Below are 18,255 nucleotides of genomic sequence, written 5' to 3' on the forward strand. Positions count from 1 at the left end.
TACGTGTATTTCGGGGGTGCGCGGGAAGTTACACACGCGATTGAGAGGGGTACGTGTATTTCGGGGGTGCGCGGGAAGTTACACACGCGATTGAGCGGGGTACGTGTATTTCTGGGGTGCGCGGGAACTCACACACACGATCTCATCAGGGTACATGTATTTCAGGGTGCGGGGGAAGTATCCCACGCAACATCAGCAGGGTACGTGTATTCCAGGGGTGCGCGGGAAGTTCCACACGCAATTCCATCAGGGTACGTGAATTACAGGGGTGCGCGGGAAGTTCCACACGCAATCTCATCAGGGTACGTGTATTACAGGGGTGCGCGGGGAGCAGCACACGTGAATTGCACATGTGGGTCCTCCCAAGTGTTCCCTCTACACCCTCCACGGCCCCTGCAGGTGGCTCACACCACAGGGGCCTACCCAGCACATGTCCTGCAGGCACCCCATCCACCATGGCCATGCCCACCAGCCAACCCACATGTCAACTTGCACTACTGCCCACCAACGCATGTCCCCCTGCACCCCCAGCCACCAGGGGCACCCTCCACCAGGCCCCCACCCATGTCTCCCACCACCCCCACCCCCAGAAGTGCAGGGGCACCCACCACCAGGCCCCCACCCATGTCTCCCAGCACCCCCACCTCCCAGCCACCAGGGGCAGCCTCCACCACGCCCCCCACCCATGTCTCCCAGCACCCCCACCCCCAGTCACCAGGGGCAGCCTCCACCAGGCCCCCACCCATGTCTCCCACCACTCCCACCCCCCAGCCACCAGGGGCACCCACCACCAGGCCCCCACCCATGTCTCCCAGCACCCCCACCCCCCAGCCACCAGGGGCAGCCTTCACCAGGCCCCCACCCATGTCTCCCACCACCCCCACCCCCCAGCAGTGCAGGGGCAGCCTCCACCAGGCCCCCATCCATGTCTCCCAGCACACCCACCCCCCAGCCACCAGGGGCACCCACCACCAGGCCCCCTCCCATGTCTCCCACCACCCCCACCCCCCAGCAGTGCAGGGGAAGCCTCAACCAGGCCCCCACCCATGTCTCCCACCACCCCCACCCCCCAGTCACCAGGGGCAGCCTCCACCAGGCCCCCACCCATGTCTCCCACCACCCCCACCCCCCAGCAGTGCAGGAGCAGCCTCCACCAGGCCCCCACCCATGTCTCCCAGCACCCCCACCCCCCAGCCACCAGGGGCACCCACCACCAGGCCCCCACCCATGTCTCCCACCTCCCCCACCCCACAGTCACCAGGGGCAGCCTCCACCAGGCCCCCACCCATGTCTCCCAGCACCCCCACGCCCCAGCCACCAGGGGCAGCCTCCACCAGGCCCCCAGCCATGTCTCCCACCACCCCCACCCCCCAGCACTGTGGGGCACCTGCCAGCAGGCCCCCACCCATGTCCAACTCATGTTCCCCACCACCCCCACCCCCCAGCCACCAGGGGCAGCCTCCACCAGGCCCCCACCCATGTCTCCCAGCACCCCCACCCCCCAGCCACCAGGGGCAGCCTCCACCAGGCCCCCACCCATGTCTCCCACCACCCCCACCCCCCAGCAGGGCAGGGGCAGCCTCCACCAGGCCCCCACCCATGTCTCCCAGCACCCCCACCACCCAGCCACCAGGGGCAGCCTCCACCAGGCCCCCACCCATGTCTCCCACCACCCCCACCCCCCAGCCACCAGGGGCAGCCTCCACCAGGCCCCCACCCATGTCTCCCAGCACCCCCACCCCCCAGCAGTGCAGGGGCAGCCTCCACCAGGCCCCCACCCATGTCTCCCAGCACCCCCACCCCCCAGCCACCAGGGGCAGCCTCCACCAGGCCCCCACCCATGTCGACCACCCCACCCACCCCCAGCAGTGCAGGGGCACCCACCACCAGGCCCCCACCCATGTCTCCCAGCACCCCCACCCCCCAGCCACCAGGGGCACCCACCACCAGGCCCCCACCCATGTCTCCCAGCACCCCCACCCCCCAGCCACCAGGGGCAGCCTCCACCAGGCCCCCACCCATGTCTCCCACCACCCCCACCCCCCAGCAGTGCAGGGGCAGCCTCCACCAGGCCCCCACCCATGTCTCCCAGCACCCCCACCCCCCACCCCCCAGGGGCAGCCTCCACCAGGCCACCACCCATGTTTCCCACCACCCCCACCCCCCAGCACTGTGGGGCAGCCTCCACCAGGCCCCCACACATGTCTCCCACCACCCCCACCCCCCAGCACTGTGGGGCACCTGCCAGCAGGCCCCCACCCATGTCCAACTCATGTTCCCCACCACCCCCACCCCCCAGCCACCAGGGGCAGCCTCCACCAGGCCCCCACCCATGTCTCCCACCACCCCCACCCCCCAGCAGTGCAGGAGCAGGCCCCCACCCATGTCTCCCACCACCCCCACCCCCCAGCACTGTGGGGCAGCCTCCACCAGGCCCCCACACATGTCTCCCACCACCCCCACCCCCCAGCAGTGCAGGGGAAGCCTCCACAAGGCCCCCACCCATGTCTCCCACCACCCCCACCCCCCAGTCACCAGGGGCAGCCTCCACCGGGCCCCCACCCATGTCTCCCAGCACACCCACCCGCCAGCCACCAGGGGCAGCCTCCACCAGGCCCCCACCCATGTCTCCCACCACCCCCACCCCCCAGTCACCAGGGGCAGCCTCCACCAGGCCCCCACCCATGTCTCCCACCACCCCCACCCCCCAGCCACCAGGGGCAGCCTCCACCAGGCCCCCACCCATGTCTCCCAGCACCCCCACCTCCCAGCCACCAGGGGCAGCCTCCACCAGGCCCCCACCCATGTCTCCCACCACCCCCACCCCCCAGCAGTGCAGGGGCACCCACCACCAGGCCCCCACCCATGTCTCCCAGCACCCCCACCCCCCAGCCACCAGGGGCACCCACCACCAGGCCCCCACCCATGTCTCCCAGCACCCCCACCCCCCAGCCACCAGGGGCAGCCTCCACCAGGCCCCCACCCATGTCTCCCACCACCCCCACCCCCCAGCACTGTGGGGCACCTGCCAGTAGGCCCCCACCCATGTCCAACTCATGTTCCCCAGCACCCCCACCCACCAGCACTGTGGGGCACCTGCCAGCAGGCCCCCACCCATGTCCAACTCATGTTCCCCACCACCCCCACCCCCCAGCACTGTGGGGCACCTGCCAGCAGGCCCCCACCCATGTCTAACTCATGTTCCCCACCCCCCCACCCCCAGCACTGTGGGGCACCTGCCAGCAGGCCCCCACCCATGTGCAACTCATGTTCCCCAGCCAACATGTCATCACAATCTAGATCCCTGGTCCCTATGGTCAGCCTCCAAATGCAAAACACCCACCCGAGTATTGCATCCACCCACTCATAATTTGCAATTACATCACAGAACACCAATTGCAAGTTCCGAAACAAACACATTTCCCTCACATACACCCAATGGGTGTCAGTGAATCTCAAAACACATATCATGAAATGCATGAAACCAATGAGATACCACACACTGAAGTTCACCAAAAAAAATATGTATTAAAGGAAACATAAATAGAATCAAAAATGAAGAAAGAGAAATGTGAATGTACAAAAATTAAAAGAAGCATGTCCGTGAAAAAAAGCAAAACCAAAAATAACATTCCAAAGTAATGTTGTCCAAAGTCAATGTCCACAAAACAAAATCCAATGGGAAATAAAAAAGAAAGCCATTGCTCCATGGTTAAAATGTGAAAAAAATACAATCCAACAGTGAACTATGTACATGGGAACAAGCCAGGGTCCATTATCCCAACAAAAGAAAGGAAACCTATCTAACTACACTAACTAATAAAATAAACTATATACAAAAATGTGGCCAATGTCCGAAAGGTCCAAATAAAATCAAAACAAAAATGAAACCTAACACTACCTACATAACTATGTACAAGGGCAGTGGGCTAGTTTCACGGCTCACTTGTGGATGTCCCGGGCCAGGGCATCATCGAACTCCCCCTCAATGTCCCGGAGGCGGTCCTCCTCCATGGCCCCGAGGGTCCGCAGGGCCGTCGACGTGTCCACCTCCAAACCCCTGCGGATTGCCTCGAGGCACCCGGCCCGCCTCAGGGCCCTCAGCATGGAGTTCTCCGCCCTGACCATTGTGAGCCGTGCCTCTTCCGCCCGCTGCCGCTCCGCATCTATGGCGTGGCCCAACCGCTGCCACACGGAAAACACTCTCTGTCCTGGGTCCTCCTGCCCTCCGGCCGATGCCTGCCCCTCCGATGTTGAAGGCCCCGAGTCTTCATGGCTCCCACCACGTTGCTGCTGCTGCTGTGCCTCTGCCCGTGCACTGCCTCCTGCTGCCTGCACATCCTCCGCCGGCTGGGGTGCAGTCGTAGATGTGGCCACCCCTGCTGGACGTCCGACTCCCGACTGTGGCAGGGATGCCTCCTCCACCAGCCTGGCCGCACCGTCAGAGGCAGCTCCACAGGGCACCCAGGTGACTGATGGGTGGGAAGATGGCACGGAGGGCGACTGGCACGTAGGGGGTCCAGTTGAGGAGGGGGTCGTAGCAAGCCCCATCAGACGGAGGAATCCGGCCTGGGTGACCTGTCCCAGCAGGCTGACGTGGTCAACGAGCCATTCGAGATGACGTGCAGTCTCCTCATGAAAAGACTGCAGGTCACCTCGCATGGCCCGTTGACACAACGCCACACCAGCCAGGACAGGCTCAACCCGGACCCGGATAGCCACGTCCGCAGGCAGAGGAAGGCCATTTGACGTGAGCTCATCCCCTGCCTGAAAACGGGTCTGGATGTAGGCATCCCTGCTGGTGCAAGATGATGCAGGGACAGGATCAGGGACAGGATTGCACACAGGCACCTCCACGGCGGCCTGTGCTGCCTCCTGGTCCTGCACTGCACCACTAGCACCAGTGGGATCCCCACCTCCAGACCCCGTCTCTGGTGCTTGCACGGCCTCCTCCTCCACCAAACCCCCCCACCAACCTGGATGACTCCGTGCCATCTTCCCCTGTTGGGCCCTGTGGGGTCCCAGCTGCCCCTTCTGCTGCTGAGGAGTCCAACTCCAACCTCCGCCTCTTGGACCTCCCACCGGCAGCTGTGGCCTGGGACGCGGCACCGGACTCCTCACTCCCCGACGAGATCACAACATGGGAGGGGAGCCGGGCCTTGCTTCTCCGGCTGGTGGTGGGATCCCCGCCGCTGTGCTCCACAGCACCTTCTCCGCCCTCTTCATCAGTTGACGCTGCAGACAGGGAGAAACAAAACACAGGCATCAGGGCACTGTACAATGGACACATACACACATGACAGTTGTACATGAGTGGCATTGGCAAACCTCAGACATGTCATCACAATCCCCAACACACATGTCATTACAACTCGCACACATGAGCCATACCACAGCCATATCGCAACTGCCACCACCATCCATACACATACAACAGCATGAGCAGCCAAAGGTGAGCCAGACATCACATGCAACACAGGAAGTGCACCACACATGTACACACACCACCACACTTGCATGCATGTGTACACCTCTGCCAAGTGTCGCAGTGTTCAGACGGGCATCCATGTCACATCTGCCAATCAGGTTTCCACATACCGCTGTCACATGCATCCATGTTGCATCACTGTTGCACCCTTGTCAAATACACACACATGCACATGTACACAGTGCTGATACATGCAGCCAAAAACAACATACATGCGTGACATCACGGACATGTCTACTTACATACACATTCATCCAAACATGTGTGCCCACACAACTGCATTTGGCATGCAAGCCTACACACACAAGCACCATCCATGTCTCACACATTCCAGCCCTCTCATGTGTCAGCCCCACGGCCCTGTACACCCCCACCCATACTCGACCCCATACAAACAGATGTGCAACCTGCACACTACTGAATAATCACCACACGCACTGCTCACAATCAGGATGCATGTACATTCACCGCTCGACTCCAGACGGGTCTGCCTCTCAAGGACCTGGACGTGGAGCGCTGGGGATATGCGTTCCAGGACCCTCATCTGTTCTTCCGACAAGTGGCCCCGGCGCCCCTTGGCATCCGCTGCCTTCAAGAGGTGCCGGGCCTTGTTCCGGGTCCTGGACCTGAAGTCCTCCCAGCGCTTCTTGACATGTTGTAAGTCGCGGACTGCCACCCCCTCTGCGTTGATGGCAGTCACGATGTCAGTCCAGATCCGAGTCCGTCCTTCCTTGTCGGCGCGGGAACTTCCGAAGAGGGCATCATACTGCCCCAGGACTTGCTCCACCAGGACACCAACTTCGGTGGCACTGAAGCTGGTGCCCCTCTGCCTCTCTGGCCGGGGGTTGTCAGTGGTCTCAGATGGTGTTTGCCCCGACATGACAACCCCAGAGGCAGGAGTGGGTGGGCAACTGGGTCCTGGGGCTGGGCTGTGGAGTGATGGAATCCCAGTCGGGAGTCTTCGGGTCCAGCAGGGGTGGTCACAGCAACAGCAACCATGGCTGATGTGCAGGCAGCAAATGGCAGGGCACGTGGGCAGCAGGCAGTCAGGCAGCAGCAGATGGCAGGTGGGAGTGTGCTCGGGGCTCTGGGGGGCAGTAGTTCGGCCTTCTGGGCAGGAGCGTGGTCTTCCGTGTGCTTACGCGTGGCCAGCTTGATACGGAGTGATTTGGCACGTGAAAAATCTGCACGTCAGCGTGTGATTCGAGGAAAGGCCCTTAGCGCGTAAGCGCGTCTGCCGCATACGCATTTTCATTGGACAGAAGGCCCCTCAAGCGCAAGCGCCCCTGTGACGTGACGCGTACAGACGTGCATGGGCATTTCAGCGCGCGAAAAAATGCACGTCCGCGTGTAATACGAGGAAAGGGCCCATGCGCGTAAGTGCGTGTGGAAAACTGCACGTCCGCGTGTAATACGAGGAAAGGCCCTTAGCGCGCATGCACAGCAGCACGCATATGCAATTTCATTGGACCAAAGGCCCTTAGCGCGTGAGCGCGTCTGTGACGTGACACGCGCGGGTGTTTCCCTCATTGCACGTGATGACAGAACACACGTGGATTTCCACCAATCGCGTGTGAAAGTTCCCGGCACCCCGGAACACACGTACCCAGGCTAATTGCGTGTGGAACTTCCCGCACACCCCGAAACACTCGTACCCAGGCCAATCGCGTGTACGCTCACTCCCCTCCGATCACACGCGATGACACTCGGACCTACAGTCTTACCACGTATCCGAATACGGGAAACCCGCGCACGGCAAAAGGCGTGCACAGGCGTCAACGCGTCCGCCCACACGAAGGCAGGCGGAGGCGTCCCGGCGCACAGCATAAAAGTGCGCGCAAACAACAAACGCGTATATACAGCTACGATGAATGCCCCATTTGTCGCTGCACTGATAGTGGGACACCGCAGGAGGAGGAGAATAGCCAGGGCACGCATTTTCGCACCACGGACAAGCCTTTTAGGGATGCCTGACGACCAGGTCTACGGCAGGTATAGGTTTCCACCCCATATCATCCTAGACCTGGTCAGGGAGTGGGAAGATGACCTCACATCCCCCACCCTTTGCTCCCAAGCATTGAGCCCCTTGGAGAAGCTGCTCAATGTCCTGCATTTTTTGGCCACTGGGTCATTTCAGCGGACCACTGCCATAGTGGAGGGGGGTCTCACAGGCCACGCAGTCACGCTGCCTACACCAGGTACTGGCAATCATGACAGCGCGCCCCTCAGTCCGCAGGCACATATACATGCCCAGAACACCCGCAGAAAGGCAGGGCGTTGTCCTGGATTTTTTCAGGGTGGCACACTTCCCCAAAGTGCTCGATGCCATAGATTGCACCCATGTGGCCCTACGTCCACCTAGGGCCATTGAAAACATCTACCGAAACCGCAAGCACTGGCATTCCATCAATGTACAGGTGGTATGTGATGCAAAGGGAATCATCACCTCTGTCTATGCAAACTACCCTGGCTCCACCCATGACAGTTTCATATACAGAATGTCCGCCCTGAGCCGGGCCCTGGAAGCTGGGCAGCATGGCGACACATGGCTCCTAGGTCAGTACAAATGCCCTTGCACATGCATGCAAGTCACACACAGACAAATATCCAAACCCTAATAATCTCAACTATTATCACCTCCCCAGGGGACAGTGCCTACCCTCTGAGCAACCACATGATGACGCCAATTCGGAACCCCACCACACCACCCCAGGTAAGATACAACGCCGCCCATATTGCAACCAGGGGCATAGTGGAGCGCACATTTGGAGTCCTCAAGTCACGTTTCCGCTCCCTTGACCGCTCTGGTGGGCAACTACTCTATGCACCACCAGTAGTGTGCAGGATCATTGTGGCAGCATGTGTCCTGCACAATGTTGCAACACGGCAGGGCGTCCCGGTGGAAATGGTGGTGCCCCCACATCCCCAACCACAGGCACAGGCGCTGCCCATGGGAGGGGACAGGGCACATGGCGAGGAAGCCCGGACCCAGCTTGTGGCCACATTTTTCACCTAAACTCCCACCCCTGCGGAGTGCACACAGGCCTGGCACATACCAGGTGATAATCAATGATGACAAAGAGACAGTCAACTGTCACAACCCTACCACCCTGAGATAGTTGCCATGGAAGTGCCACATCGTCTGCATCCCTAGCTACTTAAACACAAGCTATCCTGTGTGACCAAAAGGCACACATATGACATATGACATGATATGGGCCATACACAAGTATTCCAAGGCGCAATGAGGCAGGGAGGGGGGAACAAGGGAACACAGAGAACGGTACTACCAGGCCAGGTGTCATTGAGATCGTGCAAGTGCAGGGGGAAGAGAAAAGTGCAAGGGGAAGGGTGGGGGGAAGTCCAGTACAGGGGAAGTAGCCCAAAAAAATAATACATAGGTCGCCTGGTGGCCCCTCAAGTTCAAGTCAGGCAGGAAGTCTGTTCCAGGGGGAGGGCCCTGCTGCGGAGAGAAATCTACCCCCAGCTAGTTGCTCTGAGAAGCGGATGACCCGGACATGCAAGGTGTGCATCACACACACCTGCAAAACAGGCCATGGCCATCACTGTCATGTCACTCAAACCCTCCCAAACATCAACATGACATGGCAAGCAATACCCATACACCAACGCAGTAACGATAAGGTACACATTGCCATGTCCTAAATGTACAGTGGCATCGGACAATGATGCCTGACCCGGAATCAGATGAAATGACAGACCAACAAAATCTCCCACCCATAATAAGTAATTTCCAAATGCATTACAACAGTCGTAGACGTAGCATCACAATGAATGCCTGTCTACATGCACATTATGCATTGCAAAATCAACACTGCAGCTCATGTGTGCAGTGTCCTACTCCTGCATCACACTGCTCAGCGCACAGCACGGTGAACAGCCATTGTGTGTGATGCACACCCTGAGCATCACATCTAAGTGACAGACCACATCAAACATCAAATTAGGCATGTACTGGATCCATAATCGGTCACAGAACATGTGCTGCCGGGACACAGTGGGCATCAGAAGGCAAACAGTGTACACATGGATATGCAAGGGTGGGAGTACATGTAGTGCATCCGAGTGCAAGTGTGTGGTTCTGCAAGGACATGCACTCCACATATGGATGTGCACTCAAGTGACCATCAGTGTTCCCTACACATCACATGTGAACATCCACCATGTGTACACCCCAGCATGTCAAACCACAACTATCCCCTAGCACCTGAAAGGAAAACACAACACATGAACAGGCATTGATCAGCAGAACACAACATGTACATAGGACACCACCATTACTATGTCAGAGTTCCCATCACACTACAGGGCAAGGCAACTATCAACAACAACCCCCCCTCCCTCACAAATGACCATGACCCACTGAACAACTGCACCTGGGTCATGGAGCCTCCAAACCTCAATTCCACCTGGCCACAGGATCACCTTTACCCTTCGTCACCATCTCCCACCTTGTGTGTAAAAAGATGCCTGAACCCTCAGAATCCACACTCATTTCCAAAATCACAAAATCCAAGGCATAAAAACGAACCAGAACACCCTCCAGTAGATGACTTGACGTAGCAGTACCTCACAAAGGCCAAGTACTACCACAATGATGCAACAACCAAGGTAGCACAGCAAAACAATGTCACGACAGGATGTGAGACATGTGTGGTACATGACATAGGATGATGCACCATGAATGGATGTGTACTGTCACAGGTCCCCGGTACAGGCACGGGAGTGTCACGAAACAACCACCCCCACCATGTCCCGGGTGCCTGCAAGGTCAAACTCACACAGGCCCCTGAGACCCTGGTGGGGAATGAGGTTCAGGGATATGCAGTCGGGACAGGTGTTGACACACTGGATGACTGGAATGAGTGGCAGGAGAGGGGAGGAGGAATGACACATGAAACTAGGGAATGCACGAAAATGTACAACCTGCATGAACACATACACAATCCAAACAAACTTGGACATCATTGTCATGGCCTTCTGTAGTCCAGGCTCAGGAGTGGTACGAACCAACCACCCCCTCTAGGGTTTTGGCGCCTGCAAGTTCGGGGCTTACACAGGCATCCGCAACCCCAGTGGGGAAAGAGGGTCAGGGAACGTTGCTTGGATAGGCATGGGAAGCAGGAACACCGGGTAGAGGGTACAGGTTTCAAAATTGCATAGGATCACGGGTGATTAGGGAGAAAAAACATACCAAATTGAACCACACATACATCCATGCATCAGTACACTCCCCAGCAAGCCTATGCAGAGCAGCTCGAAAGAAAAACAACAAGACACTTAGCTCTGGTTTTGAGTGCTGGCCTCCTGCCTGCGCACTCTCAGGTCCGGTTACAGGAGCACTGCAATGCTGCAAAGAGAGCCACAGTCAACAACCTGTACGTGCCAATTACACAAAAACACGACACCAAACATGCCCCATAGCAACAAACTACTCTACAAACAGACAATCTGTGCTCGATGCTTCGTACCCATATATAACATCACCCCTGTGACGGGTCATACACAGTCAATGCAGTAAGTCAGCCACTGGTGGGTGCGTGGCAAATGGAACACCAATGTGTCACAATTCACACAACATGCAATGTTCCCTGGGTAAGCAGACAGACCCATATAGCAAGCCATGACTACAGAGCAAGTTGCGTACCACCATGACCGAAACAAAGTTGGCAGTGCATTTATCATGAAGTACGTGGAAAAGACATGCACTGCACCCGAGTATGTCCCTTGCTGTATGTCCCTGTGAGCTGCCCATTTCCATGTCTCCGAAGGATACATGGTTGATACAAGTGCCTCAATGAACCTTGGTGTACCGGAGGGTATGTGCCACTGCCCCTGCATGTGTCCCAGACAACCCTACTATCAACAGCCATCAGTCCACAAACACATCTGAGCTGCATTGTGTGCTTCAACACCAATATTCGTCTAAGCTCACCCTCAGTGCTGTGACTAAGCCTACATGTGCAACTCGCCTGGTGCAAGCTTTGCTGTGTCGTGGCCCCCCTGTGATGCTCACCTTGCCTGGAGTTCCTTGGAACATGTCAGCAGTTCTAGGATGTGGGTCTGCAATCACTGTGCCTCTGCTTGTGCACACATGTGCATGTGGGCACCAACAAACGGGTCAAGAATTCCGTCGTCCAATGGGCCATGTCTGCTGGCAAAGGTGCTCTGGAGGCTCATCCCCCTGCAGAAAGGGCATGAAACACATGATTAATGCTTCAAAGTCATCTGTGTGTGTCTCATCAGGCATCTCATTACTTGACCATGTCAGAGAGTCACATCACAAATTACACCATCAGTCCGTCTTTCACCTCCAAAGTGTGGAACACTATCTACAGCATGAATTGTAACAAGCACGTGTACAGGAAAGATATGAAACATACTACACAATGCATAGCAGTCAATGTCCACATTAATCATGACACACCCCATCTAGCAAAAGCTGAACAGTGGACAATGACACCTAAATCATCCCCACTAGGGGTGTCAACACAAGTCACACAGCACCAGACATGCCACAGACATGACAGTCCAAAGCCCTTGTGTAATATTCTGTAACACCGAACCATCCTTGCGAGCCCATGGATAAGGGAGGCAGGAGTGGCATATGTGAGTCAAGGACCCCAAGCAGCAAACACATACACAAGACAACCATGAAGGGCCCAGCTGGAACAGACAGTGGATGCCTTCAAAAGCCACAAAGCACCGCACCGTCACATGAAAGCACAATAGACTAGCAATTTTAAACTAACTCAACTATTAACTAATTACACTAACTATGGAAAACCTACATTACCTATTTAAACTAACTATCAAACAGAAACTTAACTAACTAAATTAAAAGAAAAATCAAAAATGGCCACATACGACCCGGGGGGGAGGGGAAGCATCCAGGAGGGGGGAGGTACAGGGTGCTGCTCAATATCCACATGCGATGATGCTGAGCCAAAAAAAAAATCCTCCATGGGCTCAACGCCTGCACAGCACGACCTATGTGGGAGATAGATGGTCGTCCGAGTCTGGCTCATCCTGTAAAGGAGGACGTGGCACAGTAGCCTGGCCACGTCTAGCCGCAGCTTGCCCCTCGTCGGCAGCAAGTCTGCCGGACGGGTGAGCCTGGTTCTGTGTGGCGATGTTACATAGGTCTGCATGCAGAACCTCACGTGATACACGTGCTTCCTCTTGCAAGGTAGCACGTGTTACACGGAGTTCATCCTGCAAGGCCTGGCTGGACAACCGCTGCACCTCCCGGCAAGCCTGTAGCTCAGCCGAGATGGTACGCTCAAACTGTGCAAACCTCTCCTCTGCCTGCTGCCTCTGGGACATCAAAAGGACACCCAGAGTGGATCTGAGGGAAGCATACTCCTCCCTCAGGGCATCCATGTGCGCCTCTGCGTGAGCAGCAATTGCTTGACGCAGAGACGACATTTCAGCCTGGCGTGCCCTGTCTGAGGCCGCCATGCCCAGCCTGAGCGAGCGGGTCGTGGACCGTGCCGCCTGCTGCTGGAGAAGCACCTGCCTAGCAGGGGGGAGCACAGATCGGGCCACACGCTCCATGCTCTCAGCGATGTTCTCCATTGCTGCCCCCTGCCGTTCGGAATTGGCAGTCATGTCTTGCTCCCACTCAGTATACAGCGGTTGCGTGCGGCGACCGCGTTGCCGGGCTTGACCCCTGCGGGACCCAAGGACCGGGGGTCCTCGCTGTGTTGGCACCGCCTGCGGCTGCACGACTACATGCCCCCGCCGACGTGATGTCCCAGGCACATCAGTGACTGGTGTGGAGGGTGACCCTGCGTCCCGATCCACCACGGGCGGAGGAACCAAGACTGTCTGATCCCTCAGTGCAGGTGTCGCAGACAGAGGAGTGTCCACATCAGAATCACTCACCCCTGACACATGGACTTGATGCTCATCCAACTCAACATGGACGTCAGAGTCGTCATCAAGGCTGGACTCATAGGCAGCCAGAGACAAGATGGACTGCAGCACTTGGGGGTTTTCATGGCCTACCACCCCACGACCCCCACTAGTGCCGGGTTGATGTGGTGTTACCAACCCTGTGTCTGGCATGACAACACCATCCTCCGCCTCCATTGCGTCATCACCTGAAAAATAGAGAGAAAAAGGTCACTACACATTTCAGAAGCACACGACACACACACACACTGACAGCAAAGGCATCCGGCAGACATGTGACACACAACATATGACCTGGCATGCATGCTGGGTCTACTTTGAATAGCTTTTGTGATCAGACCTGTTGAAAGGTGGCAGTTTCCATGGAAGTGGGTCTATGCAGTGCAGAAAATGTGTACGCCACTCACTACCTACATGTACAAGCACTCCATGGTGTGTGCCAGGAAATGTGAAGGCAGTGCAATGTCAAATTCAGACATCACGTGCATTGTGCATTCAATGTGTACCATGTCTAGAAGCCAAGCACCCCTCCACCCCAGTACCAAAGCAGGGATGCCTAGCATGGTATCAAAAGGCTGACCATATACCTGTGTATTGACAGGCAGTGTTGACTGGCATCAACAGCTTAATGTGATACAAATTACAACACTGCAAATGATGCTGGGACAGTGGGCAGGACACATGATGAAAACTCCGGAGGCCGCCCACGTGTGAAGAAGACACAAGAGTTGGACAGAGTCATTGGCCATTGAACAGGCTGAGGCCTGTGAGCCACACAGATTGTCAGGGCCTAAACATGTGTGCAACACAGGACTGAGCCACAGTTGACATGGGGAGGCCGATGAGATGGCAGGCAATGTATGTAACCAAGGACTCATATTACAGTGATCATCCAGTCAAGGACACATAGGGGCATGCGTGCAATGCACATGGAGCATGAATGGGCACTCATGTCCCTGCGGGACATCTGACCCATGCACAGTACAAGTGAGATACCCTGCATCAAGTACTAAGGCTGTACCACACGGCATATTTCTGGCAGTTTCTACGCTGGAAGTTAGCATCTACACAGGACACATGAACAAGATACTACACATTGGCAAGATTGAAGCAGACCAGTGCAAAGGTGGAACTGGAGTGCAAAGTGGCGGAGGAGGGGCAAGGGAGCATGCCCACATGGAGTCCCGCATGCAGGCAGAGGAGACATGCATGACGGTAGCATTGCATTACTTACACATCAGAACCATGTACACGTCACATGTAGCAGCAATCATGCACAACACATCCCACAAGTGAAACACACACGTCCTCAACCAACACACATCAACACTCACTGGACTGGGCATCAAAGTCCAGCATCTCTCCCACTCCTTCGACCAATTCAGGCGGTATGAACTCCGCAACGAGAGCCTCATGCGGAGTGAGTCCTTCCTCCTCTGGTGCAGGCCCACCGCCAGTCACCAGAGTCAAGCTGTAATTTGAGGCACGCTTGGCGTTAGTGCTGCGCTTGATGTCATTCCAACGCTTTTTGCACTCCTGCGCCGTGCGCACCTCATGGCCGAATGAACTGACATGTTCCGCAACATGCTTCCAGTGGGTGTCACGTTGGGCAGCCGTAGTCTGACTATTGGCACCCACTAGCATGTCACGGCTGTGGCCCCGCACGTAGTCCATGAGGAAGTCCAGTTCCTGCTTACAGAAAGGCTTCTTCCTCGACGTGCAGGAGGTCGTGGCTGTGTGTGGGGTCCCAGCCTGTGCTGCAGGTGCAACCTTCCTCCTCTTGGACTGTGGCACAGACCCTGGCTGGCTAATGCCGCCCTGACCAGTATGGCCAGTGTGTTTGGTGGATTGAGCCAAGGGAGTGGCAGGTGGAGGGATGACCAAAGGCCTGACTTGTGTCAGTGGCAGCTGGGTGCCCACTAATGGACCCTGCGCAGCAACATCAGCTGTGGCAGGGTCATTGACCGCAACGGGTCTGGTTGGCAGACTCACAACCGGGGTGCTGTTGGGTACATCTGCCCCTGCACTTGCCAACACCCGGCTGTTCGGGGCAGCAGATGACATGACTGCCCCAGGGACACGTGTCTTGGTCTGAGCAGCCCGGCGTGCCCCTATGGTTTCCTCCCTGGCCTGTTGGAGATCTACCAAGGGCTCTTCAAGTGCCAACGCAGCCTGCGCTGGCAGACCCTGAGCCTGGGTGGCGGTGTCCACAGCTGCACCTGCAGCTACCACTACCCTTGGGCTCGATGGAACGGACTGCCGGGTCATACGGGTGCCAGTGCCAGATGCAGGAGCTGCATCCCCCGGAACCACAGGGGGTGGTGGCATGGCTGCACCGACACATGGCACAACATTGTGCTCAAGTGGCGCACCCCTGCCTCTTCCCCCTCTGTGGCTGCCCTGGACACCCTGGAGTCCCCCTACTCCCTGGTCGCCACGGCCACGTCCCCGACCACGCCCGCCACGAGGAGTACGCCCAGCTGAGGCGCCCCTCACCTTTGGTGGCCTCCCAACCATGGCACAGATGTAGTAGTGCTGGCACAGATGGAGTGGTGCCAATGGGAGGTGTACACCACAATTGACCTGGGCAATTGGGGTGAAGGGGGTGGGAAGCAAGATGTTAACAGCCCCCCTGCACCTGCAAGGCTGTATGTGACCCCGGTGATGTGGTGACGGGTCACACAACGCTCAGGCACCCCAAAACTGCAGTAAAACCGTGCACGCAACCCTGCAGCCTACGTGCGTGGATTCAACCTCCCGCAGTACGCGGTGGCACCAAGTAACACGAATAACGCGTATGCGTGGGACACGCAGGCTACTATGACATCGAAAATGGGTGCGATACACAGGGGCACCCGCAGTGGGAAAAAGAGCGTGTGCGACTCACCGTCTGACTAGCGCGATGCAGAAAAACACGCGTAGCCAATACCCCCGCCAAAAGAAGAGATACGTCCTTGATAGCTGTGAAGTTGTGATGGCGCGCGAAACAACAGGAAGCAGCAACACACGTCGGTCTCCACGAAAGGCACGTACAGCGAACTGCTGGGCCCGCTCACCTTTAACCCGTGCTGAGGGAAACGCACGCGCGCGTCACATCACTTACGCGCATGGGCCCTTTCCTCGTATTACACGCGGACGTGCAGTTTTCCACGCGCGCTTACGCGCATGGGCCTTTTCCTCGTATTGCACGCGGACGTGCAGTTTTTCACGCGCGCTTACGCGCATGGGCCCTTTCCTCGTATTGCACGCGGACGTGCAGTTTTCCACGCGCGCTAAAATGCCCATGCACGTCTGTACGCGTCACGTCACAGGGGCGCTTGCGCTTGGGGGGCCTTCTGTCCAATGAAAATGCATATGCGTGCAGACGCGCTTATGCGCTAAGGGCCTTTCCTCGAATTACACGCTGACGTGCAGATTTTTCACGTGCCAAATCACTCCGTATCAAGCTGGCCACGCGTAAGCACACGGAAGACCACGCTCCTGCCCAGAAGGCCGAACTACTGCCCCCCAGAGCCCCGAGCACACTCCCACCTGCCATCTGCTGCTGCCTGACTGCCTGCTGCCCACGTGCCCTGCCATTTGCTGCCTGCACATCAGCCATGGTTGCTGTTGCTGTGACCACCCCTGCTGGACCCGAAGACTCCCGACTGGGATTCCATCACTCCACAGCCCAGCCCCAGGACCCAGTTTCCCACCCACTCCTGCCTCTGGGGTTGTCATGTCGGGGCAAACACCATCTGAGACCACTGACAACCCCCGGCCAGAGAGGCAGAGGGGCACAAGCTTCAGTGCCACCGAAGTTGGTGTCCTGGTGGAGCAAGTCCTGGGGCAGTATGATGCCCTCTTCGGAAGTTCCCGCGCCGACAAGGAAGGACGGACTCGGATCTGGACTGACATCGTGACTGCCATCAACGCGGAGGGGGTGGCAGTCCGCGACTTACAACATGTCAAGAAGCGCTGGGAGGACTTCAGGTCCAGGACCCTGAACAAGGCCCGGCGCCTCTTGAAGGCAGCGGATGCCAAGGGGCGCCGGGGCCACTTGTCGGAAGAACAGATGAGGGTCCTGGAACGCATATCCCCAGCGCTCCACGTCCAGGTCCTTGAGAGGCAGACCCGTCTGGAGTCGAGCGGTGAGTGTACATGCATCCTGATTGTGAGCAGTGCGTGTGGTGATTATTCAGTAGTGTGCGGGTTGCACATCTGTTTGTATGGGGTCGAGTATGGGTGGGGGTGTACAGGGCCGTGGGGCTGACACATGCGAGGGCTGGAATGTGTGAGACATGGATGGTGCTTGTGTGTGTAGGCTTGCATGCCAAATGCAGTTGTGTGGGCACACATGTTTGGATGAATGTGTATGTAAGTAGACATGTCCGTGATGTCACGCATGTATGTTGTTTTTGGCTGCATGTATCAGCACTGTGTACATGTGCATGTGTGTGTATTTGACAAGGGTGCAACAGTGATGCAACATTGATGCATGTGACAGCGGTATGTGGAAGCCTGATTGGCAGATGTGACATGGATGCCCGTCTGAACACTGTGACACTTGGCAGAGGTGTACACATGCATGCAAGTGTGGTGGTGTGTGTACATGTGTGGTGCACTTCCTGTGTTGCATGTGATGTCTGGCTCACCTTTGGCTGCTCATGCTGTTGTATGTGTATGGATGGTGGTGGCAGTTGCGATATGGCTGTGGTATGGCTCATGTGTGCGAGTTGTAATGACATGTGTGTTGGGGATTGTGATGACATGTCTGAGGTTTGCCAATGCCACTCATGTACAACTGTCATGTGTGTATGTGTCCATTGTACAGTGCCCTGATGCCTGTG

This window comes from Ambystoma mexicanum, chromosome 4q (assembly GCF_040938575.1).
Source record: "Ambystoma mexicanum isolate Mex_15411 chromosome 4q, UKY_AmexF1_1, whole genome shotgun sequence".
Lineage (NCBI taxonomy): Eukaryota > Metazoa > Chordata > Amphibia > Caudata > Ambystomatidae > Ambystoma > Ambystoma mexicanum.